General features: G+C 46.5%; 1 pseudogene; it reads right to left on the bottom strand.

Annotated features, from left to right (window-relative positions):
- Positions 1–9,259: 9,259 nt before the first annotated feature.
- LOC115944080 (U6atac minor spliceosomal RNA) lies at positions 9,260–9,378 on the bottom strand (annotated as a pseudogene).
- Between the last annotated feature and the right edge of the window lie 603 nt (positions 9,379–9,981).

Raw genomic sequence — 9,981 nt, 5'->3', positions numbered from 1 at the left:
AAAAAAAAAAAAAAAGAAAGTATTGCTATCATTCCACTGGTGAAATACTTTTTAATCAAACTGTTGTTACCAAAGAATTGTATTGAGGAAGTTCAAATATAGCTTGAAAATAATAAGTGACTACCACTTATTAATAAGTTACTATTGGGGATCCTATTTCTAGCAAATGTAGGTATCCACTTAATTAAAACTTTATTGAGCCCCTACTGTATCAGAATGTTTCCAGTAATAGAAAACCAGTGGGCCTAAACCATAGGGAAATACATTATCTTTATTATTTATTTGGTTAGTTTCACTTTTTTATTTAAATTCTAGTTAGTTAACATATAAGGTAATACTGGTTTCAGGGTAGAATTCAGTGATTCGTCACTTACATACAACACCCAGTGCTCATCATAACATGTGCCCTCCTTAATGCCCATCACCCATCTAGCCCATCCATCCCCCACCCACCTCCCTCCATCAACCCTCAGTTTGTTCTCTGTCATTAAGAGTCTCTTATGGTGGGGCGCCTGGGTGGCTTAGTTGTTAAGCGTCTGCCTTCGGCTCAGGTCATGATTCCAGGGTCCTGGGATCGAGCCCCACATCGGGCTCCCTGCTCGTGGGAAGCCTGCTTCTCCCTCTCCCACTCACCCTGCTTGTGTTCCCTCTCTCACTGTGTCTCTCTCTGTCAAATAAATAAATAAAATCTTCTAAAAAAGTCTCTTATGGTTTGCCTCCCTCCTTCTCTCTTTTTGTTTCCTTCCCATATGCTTATCTGTTTTGTTTCTTAAATTCCACCTATGAGTGAAATCATACGGTATTTGTCTTTCTCTGACTTATTTCACTTAGCACGATATACTCTAGCTCCTTCCATGCTGTTGCAAATGGCAAAATTTCATTCTTTTTGATAGCTGAGTAATATTCCATTGTATGTACATATCACGTATATTTTTTAAAGATTTTAGTTATTTGAGAGAGAGTGCAAGTGGGGGGAGAAGCAGAGGGAGAGGGACAAGCAAACTCTGTGCTGAGTGCAGAGCTCAGCTCGGGGCTCCATCTCACAACCCTGAGATCGTGACTTGAGCTGAAACCAAGAGTTGGATGCCTCACCAACTGAGCCACTCACATGCCCCGTACCACATCTTCTTTATCGATTCATCAGTCAATGGACATTTGGGCTCTTCCCATAGTTTGGCTATACATTACCTTTATAACAAGAGACTCAGAGCTAGGGCTCCGGCCTCTTCTGTGTGGTCTTTTTTGGGGGGGTCATCAGCAAGATGGCTGAGCAGTTCCAGACATCACATACAGATCCGACGATGTCCAGAGGAAGAAAAAGTGACATCTCCTTCCTGTGACTCTTGTTAGGAGCAAAAAAAAAAAATCTTTCCTGGAAGTCCCCACAGTAGACTTGCCATCATTGACCAGAAAAGGGCTACATGCTCATTTATTTTATTGTTGTTGAAACTGCTGAATCTATTTTTTTTTAAGATTTATTTATTTATTTGAGAGAGCGAGAATGAGAGAGAGAGAGTACATGAGAGGGGGGAGGGTTAGAGGGAGAAGCAGGCTCCTCGCTGAGCAGGGAGCCCGATGCGGGACTCGATCCAGGGACTCCAGGATCATGACCTGAGCCGAAGGCAGTCGCTTAACCAACTGAGCCACCCAGGCGCCCCTGCTGAAACTATTTTTTAATTTTTTAGTTGTTCTTACTGCTTTTCTTCCTCTTATGGTTAGAGTATAGGTTTTGACAGGAAACAATGATTAGGACACATTTATCTCTCAGAGATGGTTCTATTAAACAGGACATATTTACAAGCTGTCAAATGAATCTTAAAATGCGTTGAAAACCCAAGTTCTATGGAGTGGAAGGGTGAAGCCCATCAGGCTGGACTATGGCAGGGGAGTGACCCGTTGTAATGTAGGCAGGAAGGACCAGGGAGGTGGACCCCAGCGTCAGTGTGAGCCGGTGTGGAAGGGTCAGCATTTCCTTTAAGCCCCTATGACAAAAATCTGTACTGCGTGGGTGGGACTGCTTCTAGGAAGCCCCTCCCTAAGCCCCTAATGATGCTTACACTTCCAACAAATCTGTGCTCCTAGTCCGTTGTCACTCACACAGCCAGCCTACTGCTCTGGGGAATTCTGCCAGTGACTTCCTGCCATCTTCAATGTGGCTTTTCTGGGCTGTGATGACTTTCTCTGGGCTGCCTCAGAAACCCAGCTGTTCTCTCTTTCCCTTATTATAGCTGAGTGTAGGCTGTTGCTTTTTTCCTTTCCTTTCTTTTCCTTACCTTTCCTTTCCTTCCCTTCCCTTCCCTCCCCTTCCCTTCCCTTCCCTTTCTTTTCTTTTGAGTCAGATGAAGAGATATTAAAAAGAAATCACAACGTGAAGTCACAGTTGTATGTTGCAGATATTAATGCTCCATGGGTGAGTTCCCTCCCCTGAGAGGCCATCTCTCTCTTTGGTCCTGAACCGGCAGCCTTCTTTGGCCCTGTAGGGGTATTTTTGGCTGTCCTTTGAATCTAGAGTCAAACCCCACCTTCACTGGGGCCAGGTGTAAGGAAAAAAGAGACTTATCTTGCACTCCAGTGACACCATCTAATGTCCACACACGTTGAAGATGCAGTCCCACCTACCTGAAGACAAAGCTGACATTAATTCACAGGAAAATTAGGTTCTTGCTCTTCAAATTTCATCCAGAATAGAAGTTTGGCTTTCCCTTTGGGTTGAAACACTCACAGAAGTGTTTTCTCAAAACAAGAGTTGTTTGCTCCAAATGAAAAATCAGAAAAATATTTTTTTTAATTTTTTTTTTAAGATTTTATTTATTTATTTGAGAGAGAGAATGAGAGAGAGAGCATGAGAGGGGTGAGGGTCAGAGGGAGAAGCAGACCCCTCGCTGAGCAGGGAGCCCGATGCGGGACTCGATCCCGGGACTCCAGGATCATGACCTGAGCCGAAGGCAGTCGCTTAACCAACTGAGCCACCCAGGCGCCCGAAAAATCAGAAAAATATTGAAAAATTTAAAATAACAGCATTCCTGTGTTTCCAGACATCAAGCAAATGCCTGTTCTTTTTTTTATTATTATTAACATATAATGTATTATTTGTTTCAGGGGTACAGGTCTGTGATTCATCAGTCTTGCACAATTCACAGCGCTCACCATAGCACATACCCTCCCCAGTGTCCATCAGCCAGCCACCTCATCCCTCCCACCCCACCCCGCACTCCAGCAACCCTCAGTTTGTTTCCTATGATTAAGAGTCTGTTATGGTTTGTCTCCCACTCTGGTTTCGTCTTGTTTCATTTTTCCCTCCCTTCCCCTATGATCCTCTGTCTTGTTTCTCAAATTCCACATATCAGTGAGATCATACGGTAATTATCTTTCTCTGATTGACTTATTTTGCTCAGCATAATACCCTCTAGTTCCATCCACATTGTTGCAAATGGCAAAGTGTCATTTTTTGATGGCTGCATAATATTCCATTGTATATATATACCACATCTTCTTTATCCATTCATCTGTCGATGGACATCTGGGCTCTTTCCATAGTTTGGCTATTGTGGACATTGATGCACAAATGCATGTTCTTAAGTCATTTGCTAGCAAAGGGAATGGGGTGGGCAATGATTGACCAATTGTAGCTGGGATCTTCTCCTGGGGGTGAGATTGCCATCCCTAACTCAAGTGGACATTGAGGTTCCATAAGGAGGAAGGATAAGTTAGGACTGGCTGCTAGGTAGGCAACCAGCCACAATTCTGACGCCTCCTGTGTTCACTGATTAGTTACCCTAAGTACCTGATGTATTCGTTACCTAACGCTGTCGAGCAAATGACCCCCCAAACGTGGCAGCTTAGTCATGCAAGATTCTGTGGGTCAGGAATTCGAGTGATGTGTAGCTAGTGGTTCTTGGGTCTCTCATGATGTTGCAGTCCTACCTGAAGGCTTGGCTGTGGCTGGAGGAGGTACTGCTGAGATGGTGTACTCACAGACTGGCAAGATGATGCTGATGTTGGTACCTTTTATTAGGGCTGCGTCAGCGACCTCCCAACATGGCCGCTGGCTGCCCCCAGAGTGAGTCACTCAAGCAAACACACCGTGAAGGATGCCATGTCTTTTATGATCTAGCCTTGGAAGTCACACCCCTACATTTCTACAATACCTTATTGGTGACAGGCCACCCTGCCCACTGTAGGAGGGGACGACACAGGGCATGGATCCCGGGAGGTGGGGGACCACTGGAATCATCTTGGAGGTAGATACCATCCCCTCATCGAGCCCCTGATTGATTCTTATTTGGCCTTGTTCAAATCAATGCAAGCAATTTCCTATCGTCTCAGTCTTCAGCATTTTCTTTTGCAGAGACATTACAAATTCCCAGCAGTCATTGCTTCTGTTTAAAAAAATCTTGTTTGATACCTAATGATTTTTACTTGATGTATTTCATGTAGAATTTCATCAGAATTCATTTTTCTTTCTTTCCAGGGCCATATTGCCACTGAGATTCTACAGGCCCGGTTGCTGGGGTTTTCAAAGGCCTACTAAAATGCTTGAGACTGAAAAAAAGTACATTGTATCCAACATATGAAAATTACAAACTTGAATTTAAAAATTTTAGTATCTATACAACATACAAACTGACACCCACCTCAACTCTGATGTAGGGAATTGTATCTAATGTGGGTACCTTTTACTTTTTTATTTTTAAAATTTTTATTTATTTATTTAAGATTTTATTTTTTAAGTAATCTCTACACCCAGTGTGGGGCTCGAACTTACAACCCTGAGATCAAGAGTCGCACACTCCACTGACTGAGCCAGCTGGGTGCCCCAAATGTGGGTACCTTTTAATGTAGGCTACGATATGACATGTTTAATATTTGGTTGTGCTGTCCAAAGTAAAAATGTCTAGGGCCTACACAGGTCTTAAGAGGTCCTGTTCTTGGGGCGCCTGGGTGGCTCAGTTGGTTAAGCGACTGCCTTCGACTCAGGTCATGATCCTGGGGTCCCGGGATCAAGTCCCGCATCGGGCTCTCTGCTCGGCAGGGAGTCTGCTTCTCCCTCTGACCCTCCTCCCTCTCATGCTCTCTGTCTCTCATTCTCTCTGTCTCAAATAAATAAATAAAATCTTTAAAAAAAAAAAAAAAGAGGTCCTGTTCTTATTTTTCTTTTATTAAAAAAATATTTGGGGGCGCCTGGGTGGCTCAATTGGTTAAGCAACTGCCTTCGGCTCAGGTCATGATCCTGGAGTCCCTGGATCGAGTCCCACGTCGGGCTCCCTGCTTGGCAGGGAGTCTGCTTCTCCCTCTGACCCTCCCCCCTCTCATGTGCTCTCTCTCTCTCTCATTCTCTCTCTCTCAAATAAATAAATAAAATCTTTAAAAAAAAATTGGGGGACACCTGGGTGGCTCAGTCAGTTGAGCGTCTGCCTTTGGCGCAGGTCATGATCCCGGGGTCCTGGGATCGAGCCCGGCATCCGGCTCCTTGCTCAGCGGGGAGCCTGCTTCTCCCTCTCCCACTCCCCCTGCTTGTGTTCCCTCTCTCGCTGTGTCTCTCTCTGTCAAATAAATAAATAAAATCTTTAAAAAAACATATTTAAAAACAGATTAGACTTTTTTCCACCAAGTATTTCCCTGCCACAAGAGAATCCTGAAAGTTTTGGAATAAATCATTTATGGCATCCACATGTTAAGTTTAGGCTGAAGGGAAAAAAAGTAATTACTGGGCGGATCACTTCAGGCCCTGCTGTTTCCCTAGGACACTGACAGAGTCATTAGGGATGAGATGTAGTCTTTCATGGGCTCTTCATTAGTACTTCCCAAAACAAGACAGCTCTAGAAGTGCTTAAATGACCCCTACTGGGTCTCCTAATTTTCTTGAAAAGAAAACTGGATTAAGAACCAGGTTCTTGGGGCACCTGGGTGGCTCAGTCGTCGGGCGTCTGCCTTTGGCTCAGGTCATGATCCCGGGGTCCTGGGATCGAGCCCTGCATCGGGCTCCCTGCTTGGCGGGAAGCCTGCTTCTCCCTCTCCCACTCCCCCCTGCTTGTGTTCCCTCTCTCGCTGTGTCTGTCTCTGTCAGATAAATGAATAAAATCTTAAAAAAAAAAAAAGAACCAGGTTCTTGGGGCGCCTGGGTGGCTCAGTCGTTAAGCGTCTGCCTTCGGCTCAGGTCATCATCCTGGGGTCCTGGGATCGAGCCCCACATAGGGCTCCCTGCTCAGCGGGGAGTCTGTTTCTCCCTCTCCCTCTGCCCCTCTCACTCATGCTCTCTCTCAAATAAATAAATAAAATCTTAAAAAAAAAAAAAAAGAACCAGGTTCTTGTGTGAGGCATTGAACTAGCAGACAGAGCCAAATATCACTGCCTTGAGACAAGCTGCATAGATCTGAACAATTAGTAAAGTGGTGGCGTTTTATGATCAAAGGCCTTCAATGAGTAATTAATAAAGGATGCTTTTAAGACTACAAAATAGGGGCGCCTGGGTGGCTCAGATGGTTAAGCGTCTGCCTTCGGCTCAGGTCATGATCCCAGGGTCCTGGGATCGAGTCCCGCATCGGGCTCCCTGCTAGGCGGGGAGCCTGCTTCTCTCCCTCTGCCTCTGCCTCTCTCTCTCTCTCTCTCTCTCTCTCTGACTTTCATGAATAAATAAATAAATAAATAAAAAATACAAAATAAAGGACACCTGGGGGGCTCAGTCGGTTAAGCATCTGCCTTCGGCTCAGGTCATGGTCCCCGGGCCCTGGGATCGAGCACCGCATCGGGCTCCTGCTCAGCAGGAAGCCTGCTTCTCCCTCTGCCGCTCCCCCTGCTTGTGCTCTCTCTCACTCTCTGTCAAATAAATAAATAAAGTCTTTAAAAACAAAAGTACAAAATAAAGAAAAATTTAAAAATTAAAATAATAAAAGAATACAAAATAAATAGTAATACCTGACAGCAGTGAGTGACTAGGGTCCAGCCCCACCTCCAAGCCTGGGAGGAATTTGTTTCTGTCTCATAGCAGGGTCAGGTCATGACTTGGGGAGTCCTTGTTTCCCTATTTAAGCCATTCGGCCCCTCCACTGGCTCCCGTGGAAGCACTTAACTATTTACTTGCAGAAGAGAAGCGTAGGGGGGGCTCTAACCAGAGCAGAGATTGCTGAAATCTTGTTGGTCTGCCAGCTAGAATCAGAATCAGACTCAACAGCAGTGCGTGAAGCGAGGAGTGTTTTTGGCTACAGGAAACAGAAAGAACAAATCGCAGAGGATTAAACAAAGGGGTGTTGATTTTGTCACTCAACAAGAAGTTTGGATGTGGGCAGCAAGGGCCTGCCCTGGGATTCTGTGAGCCTCCTTTGGCCACAGCTCCAGATATCCCATCTGTACTCAGAACAGGAAGGGGGAGGAATGAACTCGGCCATATCCGCATCTTTTTTTTTTCTTTTTAAGATTTATTTATTTATTTGAGAGAGAGAGATCATGAGTGGGGGGAGGGCAGAGGGAGAAGCAGGGTCCCCGCTGAACAGGGAGCCCGATGCAGGACTCGATCCCAGGACCCCGGGATCATGACCTGAGCCAAAATCAGACGCTTCACCGACTGAGCCACCCAGGTGCCCCCATATCCGCATCTTTTATGAAGACAATAAACGTCTTCAAGGACCTACCCTCAGGTCTCATTGATCAGAACAGGCCAGACTGGTAGGAGACCGGGGTTTCTTAAACTCAGTACTATGGACCTTTGGCCTCGGTAATTCTGTGGTGTGGGGGCCGTCCCGGGCACTGTAGGGTGTTCCGCAGCATCCCTGGCCTCTATTTACTAGATGCCGGCAGCCTCCAGTTGTGACAGCCAAGAATGTCACCGGACTCCCAAAGTCCCAAGCCCCTCTCCCACCCTTGAGAACCACTGGATTTGACCAATCATGAGGCACTACTTGATGCTGGCTATGTTACCACCTTCAAAAAAAAAAAATCAAAATGAGCAAAGGAAGAAAGAACAATACAATAAATAGTGTAATGAACCCTCCCCCTGGATTCAGTAATTTACATTTTGCTGTATTTGCTTTATCTATCTAGCTCAATCATTTGAAAGCAAATTGCAAACATCATATTTTGATCCCTAAAGAGTGATTCTTCTAGTCTTTCCTAAGAAGGGCATCCTCTTACACAACCACGATGCCATTATCATCCAGTACCATGAATAACCATAATTTTATCTATGATCCAGCCTACATTCAGATTTTCTTAATCATCCCAAGAATGTCTGTATAGCCAATTTATTTTTTGAACCAGGATCCAATAAAGATTTATGCTGTATCATCTCTCCCCCTCCCGCTCCCTCCCCCTCTCCTCCCTTCCTCCCTACCACTCCCTCTCTCTCTCTCTCTCTGGTTGTCAAATGATCCTTTACTGAAACATTTTCCTTTCTAGTTTTTTTTTTGTTTTTAAGATTTATTCATTTATTTGAGAGCAAGTGTGAGGGGGGAGGGGCAGAGGGAGAGCATCTCAAGCAGACTCCCCATTGAGCATGGACCCTGATGTGGGGCTCAGTCCCAGGACCCCAAGACCATGACCTGAGCCGAAACCGAGAGTTGGATGTCCAACCGACTGAGCCACCCAGGCGCCCCTCCTTTCCAGTTCTTTTTTTTTTTTAAGATTTTTTTTTATTCATTTATTTGAGACAGAGAGAATGAGAGAGAGAGAGCACATGAGAGGGGGGAGGGTCAGAGGCAGAAGCAGGCTCCCTGCCGAGCAGGCAGCCCGATGCGGGACTCGATCCCGGGACTCCAGGATCATGACCTGAGCCGAAGGCAGTCGCCTAACCGACTGAGCCACCCAGGCGCCCCTCCTTTCCGGTTCTTAAGTAGCTGGACATTCCCCTGATACCGTGGCGGTGGCGGCCGTCAACACTGCAGCCCACAGGCTGGGCCAGTCCCTAGGGTCTCGCAATGGCTCCAGAGAGTTCTCTGGCCAAACACTAGCGGTGCATCTGTCGGGCAATGTTGACAATCTCACCAATGGGGATACTTCCACTGCGTCTAATGCTTTCCTGCTTCTTTCTGTCTCTTGGATGTCCTTGAGGATTTTGATGACCCGGGTGGAGGCAGAAGGTACCACCTCAGTGTGGGCCTGTCTGGTTCTGGATGCTCAGTGACACTGTCACCCTCAGACCCCTCCATCCATCGTCTGTTGCGTTGGCCATGTCGTCAGCAACTTTTATTGGACGGGGGCTGATCTTGGGGGCCGGGGCAGACATGGCACCGACTTCCCTACCAGTGTACCTCAGAGATATGACTTTGGAAAACCATAGTTAGGTGACCGTGGCTTAAGCCACCTCTGTAGGCATGTTGTCAGGCCAGGGGGCCTCTCCCTTTGTTGCCGAGGGGAGTGCAAACCTTCTCTCCCTTCACTCAACACTCCTTCCTCTCTCAGTCTAGGACAATGCTCTGCCTTATTTTATTTCCTAAATAGTGACATTGACTTTGGAGAAGCAGGCCCGCCGGATTCTGGATTCATCAGATTGTTTCCTCATGGATGTGCACCATTTTGAAAAATACAATACAAAGTAGAACAGATTTAATGTCTGGGATTCGCACTCCCTTCTCCACCCACCCCTCCCTTAGTCTTTCTGGCCCAGTTCACATCTCCACCGTGTCCTTGTGTTCAGGCTGAAGAGTTTACCTTCCTCTTCTCGAACCTCCAGCGGCGTCCATCAGCACCTACCACCGCTCAGCCTCCAAAACATAGGTGGACTCCGGCAGCTCTGCCAGCATCTTGGTCCCAGCCACCGATTTCCCCCCTCTTAATCCCCTAGCTGGTGCTTCTGCTCCCTCTGGGGCCCTGGACAAGCCACTCTCCTCCCAGCTGTGTGGGGCGCACAGATTTCCAGAAGGATGATGGCTTGAGCCCATGGCCCTCATTCTTCATTTCCAACTCTCTTAGGGCAAATGCAACAACCAGAAGGGGAAAGCATGTGGGGTGTGAAGGGCATGAGGAAGGGGGTGAGCTCAGGGACCCCTG

The sequence above is a fragment of the Leptonychotes weddellii genome, chromosome 13 (assembly GCF_054177405.1).
Source record: "Leptonychotes weddellii isolate Sample4059 chromosome 13, ASM5417740v2, whole genome shotgun sequence".
Lineage (NCBI taxonomy): Eukaryota > Metazoa > Chordata > Mammalia > Carnivora > Phocidae > Leptonychotes > Leptonychotes weddellii.
Note: the sequence above shows the minus strand (reverse complement) of the source record. Positions and strands in the feature narration are given on the sequence as shown.